We start from the raw sequence: 24,434 nt of genomic DNA, 5'->3' as shown, positions 1-24,434 counted from the left end.
GTAAATTAGTGCTTTATCTTCAAGAAATTTTTATGTAATAATGTAAAACATTAGTATGCAGCTAATATCATTTGTAGCAAATGTCACCTTAACACTCTTTGATCATATTTTAAAAAAAACACATTAAATGTTTGGATGTTAGTAAGTTTTTTAATAGTTTCATAAATGGAATTGCATTTTGAGTTGGTTTCAAATCTATCTTAAATTAGAAAACAAAACAAAACAACAAAACAGTGACAACAACAACAACACAAAAAGAAAACCTAAACACTGTCCCTAGGGGTATTGTAGGTATGGCTTCTGTGTCACAGGTGTGTCAGTAGGAGGCAGTGAGGAGAGAGGCTGTGTCTGTCTATGTGTTCTGTCCTGTGACATCAGAATGATTAGTAGCCAAACATTCTTGGAAGAAAGCAAGCCTGAGGTAGTGTGCTGTGTAGGTCAGGTGGGAATCCTAGAGTAAAGAATGAACAAGAGACTAATGGAACCCCTCCCACATCCAAGGGTCCCAAAGTCAAGAGAACCGAAAAGAGACGACCCTTCCATGGCACCTCTCAGGCAGGCTCAGGCAAGGTAAAAGCCTGAGACAACCACCAGACCAGTGCCAAGGGGCCAGTATAGAGATCTAGACTGAGATGGCCACCGATTCAACGCCATACAAGCTTAGGGGATAGGGAGTGAGGCATAGCATGCCCAAGATGACCCTTGCCTGGTGCCATAATGCACAAATAGGACATGACACCTTTGAGTAAACCCCAGACACTAAGAGACCCCAGGCACCACTCAGAGAAGCAAGTGAAAGGTGGAGAAATGGAAGAGGAAGCAAAGCAGAAAAATGTGATCACAATGTAGAGAGGCAGAACTAGAGACTTGATGGTAGTTAGGAACAGCTGATGTGAGTTGCCAATGGTGCCACCTGGGACCATGGTGGGGTGGGTCTTGGCCTATGCTACCACAGAACGGGGAGAGGCATTCCTATGTCCATGACCCTGCAGTAGAGAAGATCTGTTACTACCAAAGGCCAGGTGAACTTCCTTGGACTGGGCTGTTGCCAGGTGACATGCTATCTGAGGGCCATGGAAAACTGTCCTGACTTCTAGACTAAACACTGAGGGAGATCTATCTCTTGGGGCATGAGAACAGGAAAGGTGACCCCACTTGTAACTAGCTGCAGTATTACAGGAGTTGTAGTTGAGCAGACACCAAGAATATGAGCATGATAGAGTTGGCCTTGCAACTGGTCTCCTCTGTGGTAGCATGGATGAGGTGGCTATACCCTCCTTCATCCTTGCCCCTTACTACTTGCAGGAGCTGGGAGATGAGGCCCTAGGGTAATGAGAGCAGTAGTGTTGGCCCTGACCTTTACCAGCTGTAGCAGTTGTGAGAGCAGGCACTGTGCCTCATTTAGGCAACAAAGTAGAGTTGACCCTGGTGGTGAAGACATGGATGATGCAAGCCCAAGAGTGGGAACATGGGAGAGCTGGTCATTGCCACTTACTTGTCTGCCATGTGGTGCCATGGGTGAAGGAAAGATACCCTACTCTCTGGCCACCTGCTGCCTTTCTCAGGCAGGAGGGTTATGCCCAGAATTCATCAGTACAGGAGAGCTGGCTTTGCTCTTCCTCTCCTACTACTGCAGCACTCTGGAGACCAATCCATGTACCTCACTTGGGCAGCGTAGTAGAGTTAGCCCTGGATGTGGGGATTGTGGGTGAGTGAGCAGGCCCTGAGGACATGAGCACAGGAGAGCCTGCACTGCCTCTTGTCTGCAGTGAGGTGGCTCACATGAGGGAGAGATAACATCTTCCACTCCCTTGTTCAATGCCACCTGTGACAGGTAGTGCTGAGTCCAGTTTGGCCAAGTAAGGGACAGTACAACATGATTTCCTGTTCTTAGAACAGAGCCAGCAGGGGTGGCCACCATGAGTGTTGATGGTTGGTGTGGGTATAAGGCTTGTTTGAGTAATAGTGCACACATTTTCACCCTTTTTCTTCAAGAAATATCCTCTTTGCCAAGGTTAAGGACTCCATGGTAATCAGAGACAGTATGAACCTGGATGCGAAGGAATATGTCTATGTCTCAGAAAAATGGTAGAATGCTGTGACTGTCACAACTTGGTGTCATTATGTTTTTCTTTTTTTTTTTTCTTATTTTACTTTGAGAATTCACAAGAATTTTTTTTGGTAATTTCCCAATTGTTGTTTTCTTAATTTTATTTCTTTACGTTGCTTATAACCTAAGATACTTTGCCATAAGTTTCTCTCTATAACATATAATTTCTCAAAATAATTTTCTTGATGTAGAATTTGAATAAGATATCTATATTTAAAACTTAATTGAATATTGAAATATCTTTTAGAAAGCATGAAAAGTTCAATAGCCTCATTACTTTTTTTTCAGTTACAGTAGGACTTTGTATATTACCAAATAGTCACTTGTAAAAATTTCATATGGAGACCAGTGTTTCATAAAACTTACCACATATTTTGAGACTGTACATGGTAGGAAATATTTGGAATACATACATTGTTTCAGCAAATTTATATCTTGTATAACTTTACTTAATCTTTTATGGGTCTCCATTTCCTTTATCTTCTTCCAGTGTAAAATTTTGTTATTAAATATAAATTATTATATTATGATGACTATGCATACTTTACCAGTGTTCATGCTCAATACACACACACAAAATACACATACTCATTTGTCAATGAACATAGTATCAAACTGCCATCTAAATTTTTATCTCTCCACTGATAAATTATTGTAACTCCTCTCATACTTCAAAGGATTTCTATGTGTATTTACCTATATTTATCTCTATTGATATATATTTCATTACATAGTTAGGTATGAAGGTAGATAGGTAGACAGTCAGAGACAGACAGACACACACACACACACACACACACACAGACAGACAGACAGACAGACAGACAGTTCATTCCTGGAGACTATGAGCTCCCCAAACATAGGTTCTGGACAATTTAACAATGTCAGATACCACTGGAGTGAATCCTTGGATAAAAATCAGAGAGTATCAGTTACATCATACCATGCATGCCACCCAGCAATCATGGACATATCTTATGTTTCCCACCACAACCTGATAGTAAGAACCCTATTGCTGAAGACAGCAAACAATTTTGTCAGCACACATAGAGAAATAGAGCCGGTACTGACCAGGGAATTTCTTCCTTGTTGGCCAGCTTTCATAGTATGAAGGGCAGGTTGCTAGGTAGACTACTAGCATGGGGAAAATTATCAACAGTATTATGTAGCTGTAAGCACTGTGAACAGAAGCAATGATGGCTATGGAAAAATTCATTTGGTTTAATGTGGGCCTTCTCAGTGAAGCTCTGTAAACTATGTGACCCTAGGATCCAATTGATACTGCTAATTAAAGTTTAGTGCTGCCACCAGAGGATACACAACTTTAGGTAGATTTCTCCTTTCCCTTAATAAAATATACTAGTTCAGTAGTGAGAAATTCAGGGACCTAGTACCAGGATATATTCTATACTTGGTACTATAAATCTGATAAAACTCTCATTGTGGAGAAGGTATGTGTTACAGTACAGCAAAACAGTGAGCCACCTTCTCTCTATGTGTGTGTTTCTACAAAAAGACATTTAATCTCTCGGTCAAGCTCAAAGAAGCTTCGCTTTTCCATGCATTGTAAGGGAAGTGGAGACGTGTAGCTACAAACAGTGCTGAGAATAAGTGTCTGTTGAGTGGTCAGCCTTAACGAACACATTGACAACTTCCTCTACATGGCCTGATGAATGTTGTAAAGGAGTAAATGTAACTATTGCAAGAAACAAAGCACAGGGAAAAGGGATGAGAAGTGCTGTTTTGTAAGCAATAAATGCTGACTTATGTTCCAAATTCTCTACTCTTTCTACTAGGGATTAAATAATTTTAAACAAATATTCAATGCATAGTATGTACAATGTTAATTATAACTGATGTGAATGACACTGTGAACTGTGACTCAGGAGAATGGAGATAAGGAACCAAATGATCCTATTAAAAATGATGTGCCGAGCTAAACAAAGAACTCTCAACAGAGGAATATCAAAGCACCTAAAGAAATGTTCAACATCCTTAGTCATCAGGAAAATGCAAATCAAAACAACCCTGAGATTCCACCTCACACCACTCAGAATGGCTGAGATAAAAAACTCAGGTGACAGCAGATGCTGGAAAGAATGTGGAGAAAGCAGAACCCTCCTCCATTGTTGGTGGGATTGCAACCTGATACAACCATTCTGGAAATCAGTCTGGCAGTTCCTCAGAAAAGTGGACATAGTACTACCTAAGGACCCAGGTATACCACTCCTGGGCATATACCCAAAAGATGCCCCAACATATAACAAGGACATCTTCTCTACTATGTTTATAGTAGCCTTATTTAAAATAGCCAGAAGCAGGAAATAAACCAAATACCCTCAACAGAAGAATGGACACAGAAAATATAGTACATTTACATGGAGTACTACTCAGCAATTAAACACAATGACTTCATGAAATTCTTAGACAAACGAGAACTAGAAAATATCACCCTGAGTGAGGCAACCCAATCAGAAAAGAATACACATGATATGCACTCATTGATAAGTGGATATTAGCCCAAAACCATGGAATACCCAAGATACAATCCATATACCGCATGAAGCTCAAGAAGAAGGACCAAAGTGTGGATGTTTCAGGCTTTCTTAGAAGGGGGAACAAAATACTCACAGGAGAAAATATGGAATGTGTGGAAAGTCCATCCAGAGACTGCCACAAATGGGGATCAATCCTACATGTAGTCACTAAACCCATTCACTATTAGGGATGCCAAGAGGTGCATGCCGATAGGAGCCTGATATAGCTGTGTCCTGAGAAGCTCTGCCAGAGCCTAACAAATACAGAGGTGAAGGCCCATAGCCAACCATTGAACTGAGAAAAGGGTCCCCAATGGAGGAGTTAGAGAAAGGACTGAAGAAGCTGATGGGTTTGCAACCCCATAGGAAGAACAATATCAACCAACCAGATTCCCCCAGAGCTCTGAGGGACTAAACCACCAACCAAAGAGTATACATGGTGTGATTCATGGATCCAGCTGCATATATAGCAGAGGATTGACCTTGTCAACCATCAATGAGAGGAGAGGCACTTGTTCCTGTTAAGGCTGGATGCCTCTGGTGTAGGGAAATGCCAGGGTGGGGAAGCAGAAGGAAGTGTGTGAGAGAGTGGGAGAGCATCCCCATGGAGAGAGGAGTTGGGGGGATGAGATAGGGGATTTCTGAAGGGAAACCAGGAAAGGGGATAATATTTGAAATGTAGATAAAGAAAACATCAAATTAAAAAATGAAAAAAATAGGGATAGTCATTTAGTCACAAAATGGAAACCTTTCTAACACACTTATTAAATCCTGTTTTCTACCTGTAATTTTTATTTTTCAATGACCTCTACAAGAAACAAATTATTCATTTAAGTATTGTTGCCTGTGTAGTGTAGAGATAGAATTTATATCTAAGATGGTCATATGAATGTGTACCAGGAAATGGCAAAAGCTTGAAGATATTAAGTAATTTGCTTATGAATAAAGAGGTGACAAGATATACTTTATAGAACCTTGGTTTGTGGAGTTAGAATTTTATAACACTGCCTTCATGATCTCACAGATTGATAATAAGTCAGCTTTATATTGGTTCATAAGTTTTGGGTTTTACATTCACATTTGTTTGTTTTTCTGGTATAACAAAAAGTAATATCTCCATGAAAATGCCATTCAGACTTAGGACTTTTTTTTTCTAGTTTCCTTTTTTATTGGATTTTTTTTTTAATTTTCAGTTCAAATGTTATCCCATTTCCTGGTTTTCCAGCCGTAGCTCTTCCATCTCACCCTCCTCCCACTTCCATGAAGGTGTTTCTCCACGCAACCACCCACCCCTTCCTGCCTCCCTGCCTATACTGAAGGGTGAGGGGTACAACCTTGGCAGATCCAAGGGTATCTCCTCCCATTGGTACCAAACAAGGATACTCTCCAATTTCATTTCAATAGGAGTTATATGATAGTGAAATTTCAATGCCATTGTTGGTATAGAATTTTTCTATTTTATACTAATACTAGAAAATATTTATTTTGAATTCTGGATATTATGTTCTCACTTAGAAAGGAAATATTAAGAAAACTATTCCTTGCCCTGAAAACACTGGAGAATGCTCAAATAAACTATCATAAAATAAATTTGAAAAGGAAAACTAAAACATTCCACATCCTTTGCTCCAATTATGAAAGTTTGATACTACAAACAATTGATAGGTATAGATATGGGGATCAGGGTCAAAGAATAAAACAAGGAAAAGCAGAAAGGCCAAGTTAACTCAGAGTCATCCTATCAATGAGAAGATTGAATAACCTGTACGAGAGTATTTACAAGATTTGACTATAGTTCAGGTAGAAGAATGCTTACCAATGATGCTCAAAGTTCAGGATTAGATAACCAGAGCCACTTAAACTCTGCAATGATACACTACAGTAGAAAATCAAGAACTCTGGAGATGGAAGATAGGAGGATCAGAAATTCAAGGTCATATTTAGCTACATAAAGAATTCAGAGTTAACCTCAGGTATAATTCTTCTGAAAGGAAGATAAAAAAGGGAAGCAAGGAAAGAGTGAGGCCACTATAGAGGGAAAGATGAAAGTGAAAAAGGTGAGAGGGAAGGGTAGAATTATGGAGGAAAAGAAGGAAGGAATATATATATATATATATATATATATATATACATATATATATATCCCCACATTTCAATATTTCAATATTCCAATTCATTTTTGAAATAGATCACAAGTCAATCATAAAGCTTCACTAATATGCTATCTATATTACATATAATGTGAACTTTACGGTTATGTGGTTGTATGTTTTTCACTTAAATAATATTGAGAAATATTCATTGAGAGAAAATTATTTGGATGATGAATGCATCCCCTCCATTGCATACCTTTTTCCCCTCTTTAAAAGAGAAGTCAGAGCATTTTTTTAATATGAAATAAGAATGTTGTAAGAAAGAACACATTTCCAAAGTTAGATCTTTAAAGATATAATCAATGTGGATTTCATACATCCTTAGTGTTTATTTGAAAGTCTAATCTCACAGTTGCAGTATATCAGAACCATGTAATATGTGATTTCTAGAATTCTAAAAAGTTTACTTGAAAGTATTTTTTACTTGTCTCTGTCAATTAAAAATAATAAAGTAAAATCTAATAATTTGTCTATATATTTTCTTAATTGGTTTCTGCTCATGAGCTCCACAGGGGAAAGTTAAAATCACCTTGATTTTTCTCAAACATTTACACACAATTTTGCAAAATTGTCTATGTTAATGAGTAATTTTTATGATAATTTTTATGATAAGCAACTTTAAAATGATGTAAATATACGAATATAGCAGATATTTGATATCATAAAAAGACCTTGATACTTACTTCTAATAATAAATAATTCTCTCCAGTGCTGAATTTTCCGTTCAATATATTCTCAGGAATGTGTCAAAATGAAGCATTAAAGGTTCCTGGGTTGTAACAGAAGGGTATGAATGAAAAGGCACTCTCTAGAGAAAGAAACTCAGAGAATCAATAAACAACCCTAAGATGTCTTCACAGAGCAGAGCAAAATAAGTATTATGAGACCTTATGACAGATTAGACACTTTAACACACTTAATCATTTAGTTCTCACAAAGAAATGAAATACTAGTTTCTTCAATGTAAAAGTGTGGTAAATGTAACTTAAAAATCAACCCCCATCAAAGAAATCTCTTCTTGTAGTAGGTAATACTTAATACATACACCCACAACTGTACAATGTCCAATGTGTAGAAACACCATAACCACAACATGTCTTATAGGAGAAAAATATTTAGTTTAGGATGGCTTGTAGTTCAGAACTTTAGTACTTTATCTTCATGGCCCAATAGCAAGGTAGCATGCGGGCAGACACACTTCTGTAGAGATAACTGAGAGTTCTTCTAGATATGCAGGAATCAGGAAGAGACTGAGATACACTTCTTTCAAGAAGACTACAATTACTCCAACAAAGCCACAATACCAAATGCTATCATTCCCAATGATCCTATGAGGGCCTTTTCATTCAAACCAATGAATTCCACTCACTGGAACCCATATCCTATATACATTCAGTCTAACTTCAAAATTCCCATAGTCTCTAACAGTCTAAAATTTATTTCAAATGGTCAATGCCTTTTCTAAAATTCAAGCAATCTCTTAACTCTGATACGCTATGAAATCAAAATAAGAGAGCAGATCACATACTTTTAGCATACAATGGTACAGGATATACATTACTTATCTTAAGGGGAGCATAATGAGGAAATACTGAAATGAAACCAGATCATAAATTATCTGGGCAACCTCTAAACTGCATTTCCATGTCTAATGTCAAACTCATTTACCTCTTTTCAGTTTTGTTGACTGCAACAGAGTCCTATCTCTTGGATGGTTCCACTCTTTAATGACCTCTATCATCTTCATAGGATTGGATTTAAGATGATTTGCAGTGGAGGAATTAGAGAAAGGACTGAAGGAGCTGAAAGGGTTTGCAACTCCATAGGAAGAACAACAATATTAACCAACCAGACCCGGAAGAGCTCCCAGGGACTAAACCACCAACCAAAGAGTACACATGGAGTGGCCTGTGGCTCCATCCTCATATGCAGCAGAGCATGGCCTTGTCGGACATCAATGGGAGGACAGGTCCCTGGTCCTGTGAAGGCTCATTTTCCCACTGTTGAGGTGGGAGTGGATGGTAGTGGGGGGAGCGAGCATCCCCATAGAAGCAGTGGGAGTGGGAATTGGAGAGGGTGAAACCAAGAAAGAGGATAACATTTGAAATGTAAATGCATAAAATGTTCAATAAAAAAGTTCATTTGCCTGTTTTTCAACTATGTTAGGATATCCAATGTTTGCCATGTTCTGGTGATATCATATTGCCCTTGCTCTTACTGGCCTTTAAGTAAGTGTATTCTTACACTGGCCTTTAGCCATCTAGTTGTCCCTGTAAAGTCTCAGAGAATGCAGACCAAGCTGTAGGACAGATAATAAGGCACAGGGGACAGGGTGCAGTTTACCACTGTTTCACGTGCTTTAAAGGGACTTGATAGACAAGGTCTTAGGGCCCGGGTCTTAACTGGATGTCCCTGATACCCCCAGGCCTCCTGGAGTGCAGTAAAATTGGTGCACAGGAAAATGGAGCATGGGGTACAGTGTTCAGCATGGGGTTCATGGTGTGCCAAAGAGAAATTCAGCAGGCAGGGGATTTGGAGGCAGGGTCTCATCTAGTTTTCCCTCATGCTGGCAGGCCTCCAAGAGTGTAGACAGAGCTCTGGGCCAGAGAAAAAAAATTATGTGGAAAAAACAAAAAAAAAAAAGAAAGAAAGAAAAGGAAAGAAAAGAAAAGAAAAGAAAACTCAAGGTAGCTAAAATAATCCTATAAAATAAAAGAACTTCTGGAAGCATTACCACCCATGATTTCAATCTGTACTACTGAGCAATAGTAGTAAAAACCACATGATACTGGCATAAAAACAGTCAGGTTGATCAATAGTATCAAATAAAAGACCCCCAAGTAAATCTATACATTATTGGACACATAATTTTTCACAAGGAAGCCAAAACTACACAATGGAAGACAGAAAACATCTTCAACAAATAGTGCTTGTCTAACTGCTTGTCTGCATACAAATAGATCGATAACTATCACCTTAGTCAAAATTCAAGTGTAGGTTGATTAAAAACTCAAGATAATCAGATAGGATAAATCTGATAGAAGAGAAATCAGAAAACTGTCTTCAATGCACTGGTACATAAGGCAACTTCCAAAACAGAATATCAACTAAGATCAACAATTAATGTGACTTTGTGTAACTAAAACGCTAATGTAAGGGAAAGGGCACTGTCAAAAGGACAAAGCAGCGTCCTGCACAAAGATTTCCATCAACTCTACATCTGACAGAGGGCTGACATTCAAAATATATAAAGAGCTCGAGAAACTCAACATCGGCAAACAAAATGACACAATTTAAAAATGAGGGACAGAGCTAAACAGAGAATTCTCCACAGAGGAGTCTCTGATAGCTGAGAATCACTTAAAGAAATGTTCAACATCCTTAGTAATCAGAGAAATGTAAATCCAAACAACTCTGAGATTGTATCTTATACTCATCAGAATAACCAGGATGAAAAACTCAGAAAATTGGCAAAGTAACTACTCCAAGACCCAGCTACACCACACCTGGGAATATAACCAAAAGATGCTCTACTATACCTCAAGGACACTTTCTTGACTACATTCCTATCTGCTTTGTTTGTAATAGAAAGTCAGAACGATTTAGATGTCCCTCAACTGAAGCATGGATAAAGAAAATGTGGATCAGTTGCACAGTGGATTATTACTCAGCATTAAAATCAATACCGTGAAATTTTCAGACAAAGGGGTGGAACTAGGAAAAGTTATTCAGAATAAAGTAACCCAAACCCAGAAATATAAACATGGCATGTTTTCATTCATAAATGGATATTCGTCATAAAGTATAGGGTAAGCAATCTACAAACAGACCCAAAGAAGCTCAGTAACAAGGAAGGCCCAGTGGTGGTGCTTGAATCTCACTCAGAAGAGGAAATAGAGTAGACATCAGAGGAGGACTCAAAGAAGGATTGGGTCTAGGAGGGGATGGGGATGGGAAAAGGAGGGGTGAGGTGGGAAGAGGAAAAAGGGAGAATGTACACTGAGATACAACTGGATCTCTGTGATAGCTAGAAACCTAGGACAATGAGAACTCTCAGGGATCATGAGGGTGACCTTAGCTAAGACTCCTAGCAGTGGGGGATATGAAACCTGAACTAGCCATCTGCTGTAACCAGTCAAGACTCGGAACGTTATTATTGCGATACACACCCAGCCACAATATTTGAGACACATAATTTTACCTGCAACAAAATGTGCATAGGTAGTACATTTAGCTTTTATTTTCAGCACAAGAGATTAAATCCAAGGCCAAGTACAACATAAGTAACCAATTTACTTCTAACCAGCAACCTCACCTGCCATCTTTTGTTTTTCAATTCACTTTTCCTAATAACTGCCTAATAGGGACTTCAAAATCCAAGATTAAATCCAGAGCAACTAGTTTTAGAGGGAACATATAATAATATTGACATTCTACATGGTCAAATTTCTTCACAGATCTCTTGATACATATGTATGTCCTTGATTCTGCTTTATGGACTGAACACTGAGTGCAGTATTTGGAATAAAGAATCGCTCCATCAAACGCTTACTATTTTGTCTGGATTACCTGGAATTACCTGGGAAATGCAATTTCAGACACTCAGTGTGATCCCTAAGTATATATATATACTTATATATATATATATATGATAAATATCAAAAGAATAATATAACCTTTCAAAAACTATAATGAATGAAGTACGAGGGTGGACTGTAGAAATATTTTTCAGGAGGTGGAAAATAGAAAATAAATAAATGTGGATTTCAATTCAGCTATTCAGCTATAAGAAATAATGATGGTTTTATTTTTTTCTAGGTTGGTTGCTGAGAAATGCAAGTGTCCAAAATAGGCCTAAATGAAATTAGATTACACTAGATTAAAATAACAAAGTCCTTTTGTACTTTCTAGACCAAAGTATGCCATTCCATCCTCAGCAGATTTCGCTGGACTCACGCTTTACTAAGGCTGCATAAAACAAATATGAGAGAAGAATCTCATCAAGTTTCAAGTATTTTGTAGCCTCTCTTTTTTTCTGGGTCAGAGATTATAATACATTCTATCAGTGAATTGGGAGGCTGGAATTCAATGATGATGGTAGCATTGTAGGATAAAGAGGTCAATTCACTATGTGTCATAGGAAAAGACAAGTTAGCCACAGTTATTATAATGAATAGCATGGCTAAAAGTGGCTGGAGAATCTAACCAGGAGAAATATTTGATATGTACTCACTGGCATAAAATGCATAGAGTAGAATAGGAGGCAGTCTAAAAGTCTGCTTGTTCTGAGCAGACAGGAAGGTGTGGGTCTAGCAAACACACTTATGATTTATGTAACAGAGAACTATATCTCCTCACTTATTCAAATGCACATTGGAGCCAATTTTCAGATTTAAGTTCCTTGGATGAAGTATCAACTTGAGAAAGGATACTCATGAACTGTTCAGACTGATACCATTAATTTTCCTGTTTGCCATCTCTAATGGGATATACAGCTGGTTTACAGGAAGGTTAAATAATAATAATACATTTTAGACAGTCCTTGAATCTAAATTGAAACAAAATCCTCTGGATAACAGAATGGGACCAACTATTCTAAGTAGGAGCTATAGGGTTATGTGACTAAGAATTTATATTACGGATAATTATGATTGGTATTGATCTGTCTGTGATTATTCCCCAGATAAAGGATTCAAAGTAAGAGGCACAATTGAGACCCGTCAAGATTCTATGCTGGATCAGTAACATGTTCATTCAAAGTATTATTGTGTGAAGGAAAAATAGAAGCTCTTAACAATCAGTTTACATGTGAATAGGATTACTTGAAACTAAAAAAAAAACTATCACATTTCTTTAGTGTTTAAAATGATCAATGGTATTTTTAGAAGTGTGAATTTGTATTGCAAGTGTGTGATTCATATCATCGAAGACTTGAAAAATTAGATGAGTTAAAGACAGAAGGTATTATGTGTAAACCACTGCAATAGAGAAGTCAAAACTAAGTAACTGAGATTTTATTTTAGTTATATTAAAGAACAGAGGCTGTTTCAATGCTGAGACTTGAATGAATGCTGCTGAATGGCTTTAAGTAACACTTGATCTTCAAGGGGATGCTGGCAAGATTTGCTAAGACATTCAAATATAGAGAACAAGCAGACGTCTTCCTTCTCTTGATTTGAAGTCTGAGAGCACATAGTTGTACAATCTGGAAAAGGGTAATAGCCAAAGTCAGGATATGACCCTCGATTGGAGCTGAGGGTAATACCTCCAATACATGCATATAGATAACACATGATTCTGTTTTAGGTCCTTGAGGATCTGCGATGGGTTGTAGAATACTGTAAAGAGCCAAGCTTTCTAAAACACCTACTCTACAATGTTTAGTATTCCATTATCAGTTATTTTTCTAATACAAATAAATAATTCTCCTATTGGAATCGATTGTTCTCAGGCAAGCATTAAAATACAATAGAAAGGTCTAAGCTCCTCCTACAGGCCACATCTGTCTTAGTTCAGCTTCCTATTGCTGTCGTAAAACAATTTGCTGAAGATAACTTGGGAAGAAAAGAGTTTATTGAATTTTACATCTATTAGGTCACATTCCATCACTGAGGAAAACCAGGGAAGGAACTCAGGGCAAAAACATGGAGACAGGAACACAGAGACAGGAACAGAAGCAAGAAACAGTGCAGGGCTACTTATTGGTGTGCTTCTCTGGTTTGCTTAGCCAGTTTTCTTTTTTGTTTTTCCGTGTTTTTACTGTTTATTCTCTTTCTTTTTTTCCATCTTTATTAAATTGGGTATTTCTTATTTACATTTCAAATGTTATTCCCTTTCCCAGTTTCCAGGCCACCATCCCCCTAAACCTTTCCCCTCCCCTTCTGTATGGGCTTTCCCTCCCCATCCTCCCCCCATTACCGCCCTGCCCCCAACAATCATGTTCACTGGGGGTTCAGAGTTGGCAGGACCAAGGGCTTCCCCTTCCACTGGTGCTCTTACTAGGCTACCTATGCGATTGGAGCCCAGGGTCAGTCCATGTATAGTCTTTAGGTAGTGGCTTAGTCCCTGGAAGCTCTGGTTGGTTGGCATTGTTGTTCATATGGGGTCTCAAGCCTCTTCAAGCTCTTTCAGTTCTTCCTCTGATTCATTCAAAGGGGCTCCCGTTCTCAGTTCAGTGGTTTGCTGCTGGCATTCACCTATGTATTTGCTGTATTCTGGCTGTGTCTCTCAGGAGAAATCTACATCCGGTTCCTGTCAGCCTGCACTTCTTTGCTTCATCCATCTTATCTAGTTTGGTGGCTGTATATGTATGGGCCACATGTGGGGCAGGCTCTGAATGGGTGTTTCTTCTGCCTCTGTTCTAAACTTTGCCTCCCTATTCCCTCCCAAGGGTATTCTTGTTCTCCTTTTAAAGAAGGAGTGAAGCATTCACATTTTGGTCATCCTTCTTGAGTTTTATGTGTTCTGTGCAACTAGGGTAATTCGAGAATTTGGGCTGATATCCACTGATCAATGAGTGCATACCATGTGTATTTTTCTGTGATTGGGTTACCTCACTCAGGATGATATTTTCCAGTTCCATCCATTTGCCTATGAATTTCATAAAGTCATTGTTTTTGATAGTTGAGTAATATTCCATTGTGTAGATGTACCACATTTTCTGTATCCATTCCTCTGTTGAAGGGCATCTGGGTTCTTTCCAGCTTCTGGCTATTATAAATAAGGCTGTGATGAACATAGTGGAGCGTGCGTCTTTGTTATATGTTGGGGCATCTTTTGGGTATATGCCCAAGAGAGGTTTAGCTGGGTCCTCAGGTAGGATCAATTTTCTGAGGAACCTCCAGACTGATTTCCAGAATGGTTGTACCAGTCTGCAATCCCACCAACAATGGAGGAGTGTTCCTCTTTCTCCACATCCTTGCCAGCATTTGCTGTCACCTGAGTTTTTGATCTTAGCCATTCTCACTGGTGTGAGGTGGAATCTCAGGGTTGTTTTGATTTGCATTTCCCTTATGACTAAAGATGTTGAACATTTCTTATTTGTCTCCCTGCAGTCTAACTTCGTGAATTCTTTCTATATTTTAGATATAAGCCCTCTATCAGTTGTAGGGTTGGTAAAGATCTTTTCCCAATCTGTTGGTTGCCGTTTTGCCCTAACAACAGTGTCCTTTGCCTTACAGAAGCTTATATAACCAGGCCCACCAGTGCATTGGTCACACCATCCACAGTGAGCTGGAGTCTCATTCAATCATTAATCACACATCAATCATTAAACAAGAAAATGACACACTGGCTTTCCTATAGACTATTCTTATGGACATATTTTCTCAGTGAGCTTTCCCTGGTCCCGAATATATCTAGGTTTGTCTCAGGTTGATAAAAAATATCAATCAGGGGGGTTGGGGATTTAGCTCAGCGGTAGAGCACTTGCCTAGCGAGCGCAAGGCCCTGCATTCGGTCCCCAGCTCCGAAAAAGGGAAAAAACATCAATCAGGACAGGATCTAAAGCCCTATAAGACTATGGTAGAGCTTGTTAAGCCTCCTTTGCAAAGCGTTTTTGCAATTATTGTATACTGAGAGTTTTGCAGTTCTCACTGTTACAGTATTCTTAAACTCATAAATTTTGCTTATGTAGAAACTGACTGAATCATAAAAATTGATAGTGAACTGTTCCAAAGTTAATTAGTCTCTGATATCTATTCCATTTGCTAAATTAGTTGGGATTTGGAGGCAATGTTAGAAATAAAGACATTTCCTTACAGCTAAATGTAGTTATTTATTGGACTACTTTTTCTCTTCACAAATTTTATTGCTGTAACTACAAACTACCCTGAAACTAATGACATACTACAATAAAATTTATGATCTGTTAGTCAGAAATTTAAAATATTTTAATTAGGTTTTAGGCCGAGATAAGGATTTTTGGAAGCCCATTGCAGTGATAAGTGTTTCTACTTGAAATTGCAGCGTAATTAAATAGTATCTGTTGGGGGTCCAGGTATCATTTCACAAAAGACATGAACACTTATCTTAGTCAGAGAGGGATAGTTTATTGAGTATATGCCCCAGGACTGGTTGACCTGCGCAATGGTTCAGATTCAGGAACTGAATTATAACACCAAGTTAAGGTCCTACACTGTTTTTAAGCCCCAAATATACGAATACCAATGCCAAGTTATTTTACCAATCAGGATTTAGAGATAAAGGATTTCTTTAGGAAAATGTCTTTGTTGGGTTGGCGTATTCAACTGAGGCAGGGCACTGCCTTGTCTAATATTCATGTCCTAACTTGTCTACCAGAATGATACTAGTCTAACATGTATGTCGTAATGTGCCGACCAGGATGTCAGTAACTAGGTACATGTGTCGTTCTGCCATGTAGGATGTCAGTTTCAAGGGAGGTCTTGGGAACTTAAACTTCAGTAGGTCACCACTCAAAATGGAGGTCTTATTCCAAATAGTTTCTAAGATCAGTGTAGGTGTCTTTCTTGGGTTAGGTTTCATCCTATTGGCAGCTTCTAAAAGCAAATACCATAAAAGCTTATTGTTAATGTAGGATTTCTGATGAGACTTGGGCATATCCTATTCTTTCAAATGTTTCTCAGATGCATAACTTTTTGCCAATCTAATATACAACACTTTCAAACATTGCAGTTTCAGTTTCCTACTACAAACTAGCTTTACCTTAGTAGTTTTGGATTAAAGGTATATACTAAAGACATGTTTGTGTTCAAGCCAGAGGGATTAAGAGTGTGTGCTAAGGGTGAGCCACAGAAAAATTAAAAATAGGTTTTTCCAGTAAACAACACAATCTTGAAGTTTACAATATGATCAAATATCCTGCAACAGAAAGAGATGAAGTCTTTGGCAAAAGCCTGTGGGGAAAAGAGTTATATTGACAATTACCCAAGGGAACATGGATGCTTTCCATGTAAAGACGAGAAATCACACTACTCATTTAGGTTACACTTAGTTTAATAATAAATTTGGTCCAGAACCGCATTTATCTAATCCAGAAGTAATTCCATGATCCAAAGGCATAGCAGCTTCAGATGGATAAATGTAGAGATGTTTTATTTAACAGATTCTTAGTCATTTCAAATCCACACGTCTTTACCAAGAATAATCGCATTTTACAAATAATTTACTTTATAATAATCAATACCCCATACCATCCTTTAGAAGCACTTCCTTATTTCATCACATGTCTGTTAACATTTACTTAACTTAACCAGTGTCTTTAATAATTAACCTAATTTGAAAAACACTGAAAATATAGAAAATATTTGTAAGTATCAGGAAAAAACAGTAATCACCATATCATTATAAAAAGGTAAAATCTGTTCAAAAGATGTTCTTTAGAAAGATATTTTTTAACATTATCTGTTTAAATGTTCCAAGTAAGACATTTTAGCTGTTCTTTTTTTATTTATCAAAAGCAAGAGTAACTATGATCTAGTCTATTGTAGTCTTTTTCTTGTAAATAAATTATAGCTGCCTGATACACACAATAGTCTAGTATATTTTCCTATAGCTTATTTGGTAACATGAGCCAGGAGAAAACACCAACTAGAAAAGTGTACTGGATAAAGTCAAAACCTAAAGTTAAAAGGAAAAATTACTAAAGAGAGTAAACTTAAGATATTGTTGAGTAAGGATTTGGGGCAGTTGAAAAGCATCCTTGGTTTTTATTAGACTTTTGCAACCCTTGAACCAAGGATATGTGATCCAGGTTTTGCAGGCTTTTAGAGGCCATTTTGGTGACTTGGTTTTATGCTCCATAAACAATTAACAAATCCTGTAAGCACTGTTGTTAAGAAGAGGGAGGAATCCTAGGTGTTCCTAAAGTATGAACCAGACATGGATTAGGATGCAATAGAGGAAAGAAGAATAATTTTGTTTTTTTTTGTTTTGTTTTGTTTTTTTTGGTTCTTTTTTTCGGAGCTGGGGATTGAACCCAGGGCCTTGCGCTTCCTAGGCAAGCGCTCTACCACTGAGCTAAATCCCCAACCCCAATAATTTTGTTGTTAATCAAACTAAGGATGTATGGAAACACCTTACGGGATCCTACTAGTTAGTAAGCTAGATACGGAGTTTAATAAAAATATAAAGTAGTTCAAATAACATAACTGTCGAAGAGTGTACTATGGCTGCCTTCTTGCTGGCAAGGCCATCTGTCTGTGGCTGTGATTTCTTTCACTAATACTAGAACCATCATGTTAATGCTCTCAATAGAGGTTGAAAAACCGCAGCTCTTCCTGAATTCTCCAAGCTTTTGGCACCAGGTTAGGACTATTGAAACATCTAGGCTCATAGACCAAGCAATTAACAGATGTTGGCCTCTGCCATGATTGATAGACTACCTGAACCATATCATGTCAACAAATTGAATAGATCTATCAGTTCTATTTCTCTAGAGAATCCTGACTGATGCAAGGCATACCTTTGCCTTTTTAAAAGGGAGTTGAATTTATTCTGAAAATTATGTAATTCTGAAAATTATTGTCTGTTACTCAGAAGGAATGTCTTCACTTTGAAATGTGAAAAAACATAATGGGATAATTATCGGGCACTGTCTTCACTTGAGTTGAGCATCAGATGCTCACTTTCTTTCCCTAGAGAACCCATACTTTGGCTCCAACCATCCTGAGGCCCCCTTAAGGGCCCTAATGAATTACAGTGACAACTCCCCAGTGATCATTGATTTCCTTCAGCTCACTGAACAGAAATAAGTACTTTCTAATTTGTTGTGACATTGAATAGATGTGTTTATTTATTAAAGGATGCTCTAATGGCAGGATGCCACCTTGTCAGATGAAAGAACAACTTTCCTTCCTAGGACATAAAGCATATCAAGAACAGGGTGGCAAATTAAAGTTCCACACATGAGCCTGATATGTGAATGGTTATGCCATTAACGAATAGCATAATGAATAGGAATATGTCACAATGAATATGACGTAGGAATGATTTAAAAATATGGCATGAAGAAAGAAAAAGGCACTGCAATTAGAGACACAATCATCAGCCGAAATTTCTCTCAAATTTGCTACCTATGTTTTTTGATGTTTGGTGAGTTACTTAATTTTATCATTATCAGCTTTTCTAGCCTTGAATTCTAAATGATGATGCAACCTTAAAGGATAATTTGAACATAAAAACAAACAAATCATGAGGATTTGTGAAGCGTGGCAACTACCCAAAACATAAATAAAGTAATTTGTGGCTAGATTTTCAGTGACTTTAATCCAGATAAATTTGAGAATATAAAGTTTCATCCTTTACACGGACTGTGTATTACTTAGAGCTCCACTTTGGAAGTTGTAATGGTTTATTGCAATAGATTCAGCAAGGTGACTACTCATTGAAATGAACTCAGTCAATTAAAATATAAAGACTCTTACTATCTTGTAAGAGTCACACTAACATTTTTGTGGAACCTACTACATTGAGTGTAAACAAATACCAATTTATTAATATATCAATATTAATATTGAAATAAAAATATTTTACCCTGGTAAGATACTATTTTGTTTGTGTATTTATTTGATTGTAGTGAAGATTTTAATCTTAATTTAATTGAATTAAGGAAGATATCATAGAGCTGTAATTACATATTTATAGGTTGAGCTTATTACATTAATGACAATAAAATTAGCACATCTTTTAGAGTGACCTCCCTTCATTTTGTTGTAGTAAAAGCACCTAAATCATTTTTCTCCTAAAAGTGCCAGTATCATATATTTAATATTATCGTCATGGTGTACATTAGAATTTGAGATACCCATTCCAGGTAATTAAAATGTTCCCTTTGATATATTTACATTTATTTTTAACCCTGAATGCTAGTAACTTTTGTGCTCTATGTACCTATGTTTGACATAAAATTTATTTTTAAATGTGATGAGGTTTATTCCATTGAACATAATATTTACTCCTATTTTACTTATGTTGTTACATTTGGTACTGTCTTTTTCTGAATACTGTACTTGTGTACAGTACAATATAGGTATGGGCATGTATATTTATGTACTTTTGTGCATATGTACAACTTTTTAAACCATCTATGAAGACAGATGTTTCTCACGCCTTGGCCATTTTGAAAAACACTCTAATGAACACAGAATGAGAATATCGCTAATATGCTAGGAAAGGCAATTATTCACATGCAAAAGTTTGAAATTAAATTCTTCTCGTACACCACAGAAAAAGTCAAAACAATATTCCTTAGTTGCCTATATTTCTTTGTGTAACATAAGAGTTGAAGCCTTTTCTGATTTCTCCCATCCACCTTAGTGTGGGATTATGTTGTCTTTGCCCTGCTCATGTGTAGGCAGGCAGTCATGTTGGTAAGATTTAATGGGTATAGCACCTAACAACATACATTCACTATGTGTACTGAGAAGGCTGTGTTTATGTAATGAGGAATATATATTATCTAAATTTATGAATATAGCAACAATTCATGGCAAAGGCTATGGATTTGAAAGAGAGCAAAGTGTGATATACAGGAATGTTTGGTAGGGGACAAGAAAAGGAAAATACAATTATGTCATTACATGATAATTTCAAAAAGTAAAATAAATGTTTAATTAAGAATTTGAGTTACACTGAGGTGTTTTATGTTATTTGTGACTATTGTGAAGATTGTCATTTCCCTAAATTTCTTTCTCAGCCTGTTTATCCTTTGAGTAGAGGAAGGCTATTGATTTGTTTGAGTTAATTTTATACCCAGGCACTATGCTGAAGTTGTTTATCAGGCTTAGTAGTTCTCTTGTGGAACTTTTGGAGTCATTTAAGTATACTATCATATCATCTACAAATAGTGATGTTTTGACTTCTTCCTTTTCAATTTGAATCTCTCTGAGTGGGCAGCCCTGTCTAGTCCCTGATTTTAGTGGGATTGCTTCAAGTTTCTCTCCATTTAGTTTATTGTTGGGTATATGGGCCATGGATTCGTGATCTTTACAGGACTTTTATCATGACAGGGTATTGAATTTAGTCAAATGCAATTTGTATAACAAGAACGTCAAGTCTCTGAAGAAAGAAATTGAAAAAGACCTCAGAAGATGGAAAGACCTCCCATGCTCATGGACTGGCAGGATTAATATAGTAAAATTGGTCATTTTGCCAAAAGCAGTCTAGAGATTCAATGACATCCCCATCAAAATTCCAACTCAATTCTTCATAGAGTTAGAAAGAGCAATTTCAAATTCATTTGGAATACCAAAAAACCCAAGATAGCAAAAACTAGCCTCAACCACAAAGGAACTTCTAGGGGAATCACTATCCCTGACCTGAAACTGTATTGCAGAGCAACAGTGAAAAATACCGTATGGTATTGGTACAGGGACAGGCACGTAGATCAAGGGAATAAAATTGAAGACCCAGAAATGAACCTACATTCCTATGGTCCCTTGATCTTTGACAAAGGAGCTAAAACTATCCAATGGAAATACATGGTATCTCAGGAATAGGGACATAGTTTTCGCCTCTGGGAACCAATGGAGGGTAATAGCAATAGACCGTATGGTTCTGGAAGACTCTTGGACAGCCCTGACCAACAAACTGAAAAGAGGTGTCACAGGTTTGGTATCAACATTTTTCTTAGATTGTCTGTGGCTCTTGGTGGAGTAGAAGCATCATCACCCTAGATGAGAATATTTTATTGAGACAAAATATGTATTTATAGACAAGGGATATGTATAATAGTTTTTTAAATAGGTAATACTATTGTTCCCATTGGTCATTCCCAAGAAACTTTCTATTTATCTGAGTATCAGAAGCCTTTTCACGAATGCCCACACCACGTGTGTGTAGTGCATACTTACATATGTTTTTGTGTTTAGATATTTGTGCAGGTATTTATGTATAGGGAGGAAAGAAGTTAATTCCAGGTCCCTTATTTAACTGTTTCCCATCTTATTTTTCTTAAAACACCATCTCAGTGAATTCGGTGGTCCAAGTTCCCTAGAGGATCAAGTGAGATTAGAATCCAGACACTCACATCCACTACTTATGGCCCTTAAGTTTGCCAGTTGTGAGTCTCTGAATTAATTACTATTTACTGCAAAAAGAAGCTTCTTTGATGAAGATTAGAGGATTCATTTATCTATAGATATACAGATAAGTCCTTACAGGATAGTTTAATACTATGTATATTTATCAGAATAATGGTCATACGTCTATCTTAGAGTCACTAATTACCCTTAAGAAGGCCCTGATCTAGTTAGCAGTGTCATAGATGAATTTTGCATATTGCAGTTGGTCTTAAACACTTAATTATTTTTCTTTGTTGATATTTAGTAATATGAAACAAAGTCAAAGATAGGATATGTAAGAGGATTTCAACCTACTGCTGCTGTGAACTTGAAGACAGGGTCAGATAAAAGAGAACATGGGAAAGTCCCTAAAGAACAGACAGCCATGATTAAATTACCCAATAAGGAGACAGAAGTTCAGGTTTGCAATCATGAAACTCAGTTCTGGCCATCTCTGCACACACTTATAATTCTGAGTTGGCAAGCAAGCTGCCATCTTAATTTCTTCCTGGTTACATCCTTATAGAAATGCCAGGTAGATGTTTTAATTAAATAAGAAAAGGATAGCAATGGTTAAATATCTAAGCAACTGTCATTAGTGATAATACAGCAATGCAAAGCAAATGGGGAAGAACAGCCTAGAGAACATAGAGGCAGATGTTAAGATTTCTCTCTACACATTTACAGGTTGTTATGACTATTCTTAAGGTAAGGATGTGTACAGAATTATGTATGTCTAGATGAAAAATTATGTTTTATCTAGATGGGCAATTATAGCTTATCAATTGGATCAGGGGTTATTCTGTGGTGTTGTGTTCTTGTGGCGACATTATTGAGTTCAAGAGAGTGTGTGGTGGTGAGACACACTGGCCTGCCATGGAATTGGGATACATATATCTGGCATGGTGGCAACCATGTTGGGAACTAGATGGGTAGAGAGATTGCTGCCCAGCTCAGAGAGTAGCCATTGGCAGTGTGAGATGGGATGGAGCTTAACGGGAGAAATGCCTTGCTGACTGAGGTGAAAATATCACACAGATGCCATGTGGCCCTATGGTGCCAGCACTAGTGCAGGATAAAAGAAACCTTTATTTTTAAATTATTATATTGCAAAAAGAGATCTTATATTTCATGGCTTCCATGGGCACCTGTATGTATGGGATGCACATATACTTGTCAATCACAAAAATGCATGCATATGTCTTAGAAGTTTTAAATTGTCTCAATTCTTCTGTACTGTTATTTGTGTATATTGTTTTACCACACTAATATGTTTTGAGGTTTGTTAGAATTGTACTAGAAAAACATATCTGCAGAACTAGATCAGTCATCATTTCAATACATACACTAAATGTATGGATTTTCTTTACAATGTTACTACTTGGAACAACAATTTATATACACATGTATCTCTTTCAGTACTCATTAAATGAATATGTACTTTCTGATTATTTGGTATAATCTAAGTGATGTATCATAAGGTCATACAAAGAAATGTTATTTCTCATTAATAGTAGAAAATTGAAAGGTAAAAATTAACTTATTTCCATTCTGTTTTAGCAAACTATTTCATTTATAATAGTCAGATCTACATTGCAAATACAAATAAACTGATTTTCATATTGCCCCAAAGTGGCAGGTGTCAATTTCAAACAAGAGAAAAAAATCCAAACATACAAACATAAACAAAAAACAAAGTAGAAAAGTTTTTGAGATGTTAATTTTCAAGACAAATATGAAAAAAATTATTCACAAGTGAAATAGCTTCACAGGTTGTTAAGTATCATTCATTTGCATGATAAACAATGTAACTAGGAATTTTTGCAGAATGTGGTATAAAAACTTTAATATTGAGAATCAAATGAGTTTAGAATCCAGCCCTTTGCTAGTATATGTATTCATATGACTTCTTGGTATCTTTTAAACAAGTCAGTGCAATATACACCAGTGTCTGAGGCTAGATTTTTATAGACATTTTGATACCTTAAAAGATGCTCAGAAAGGTTATGCCAGTCACAAGCACAGACATTTTCTGCTAAAATTAGATTTCTGAGCTAAGTGTAGTGATGAGAATATTAATTAAGTGATGATAATTCTACTTAGTACAGAATATGTACACTTATCATTAAGGTCAAAATTAAAACTTACTGAAAAAATTTGAAATTATATTAAATAAACTAATAAAAATTCACAGACATATTCTAAAATTTGTCCTAAGAGTCAACCATTTAAAATTATAAGTGACATTTAAGGTGACTGAGAAGTATTCGGGAAAATTACTGCTACATATAAAAGTACTTTCTACTACCTGATTCTCATTTTTAAATATGTTTTTAAATATTTTCTTAGTAGAATGCTAAACTTTCATTAATTGTTTACCAATTAATTTAGGCAATTTAAAAACAAAATTAATGTAGTATCTTCAGGAATGTTGTCAAGCCGTAGTCATTATTTCAACTATAAGATTTCTTAAATTAAAAATAAAATGTAAAAATATACCTAGACAATTAGTATCATGTTGTCACACATTCAAGAAAAAATAAAAGATAGCACACATTCCATTATTATAAGTGAAATCCTCTACATAACTTCA

At 36.8% G+C, this 24,434-nt stretch overlaps 1 non-coding gene across 1 annotated transcript; it reads left to right on the top strand.

Moving 5' to 3' along the window:
- Positions 1–269: 269 nt before the first annotated feature.
- LOC120096810 (small nucleolar RNA SNORA17) lies at positions 270–399 on the top strand. Its single transcript, XR_005493644.1, has one exon. It is a non-coding gene; the product is annotated as a small nucleolar RNA SNORA17 (small nucleolar RNA).
- Positions 400–24,434: the final 24,035 nt, after the last annotated feature.

This window comes from Rattus norvegicus, chromosome 14, assembly GCF_036323735.1.
Source record: "Rattus norvegicus strain BN/NHsdMcwi chromosome 14, GRCr8, whole genome shotgun sequence".
In the NCBI taxonomy this organism is placed as follows: domain Eukaryota; kingdom Metazoa; phylum Chordata; class Mammalia; order Rodentia; family Muridae; genus Rattus; species Rattus norvegicus.
The sequence above is the reverse complement of the archived record's forward strand: the minus strand, read 5'-3'. Positions and strand labels throughout refer to the sequence as shown.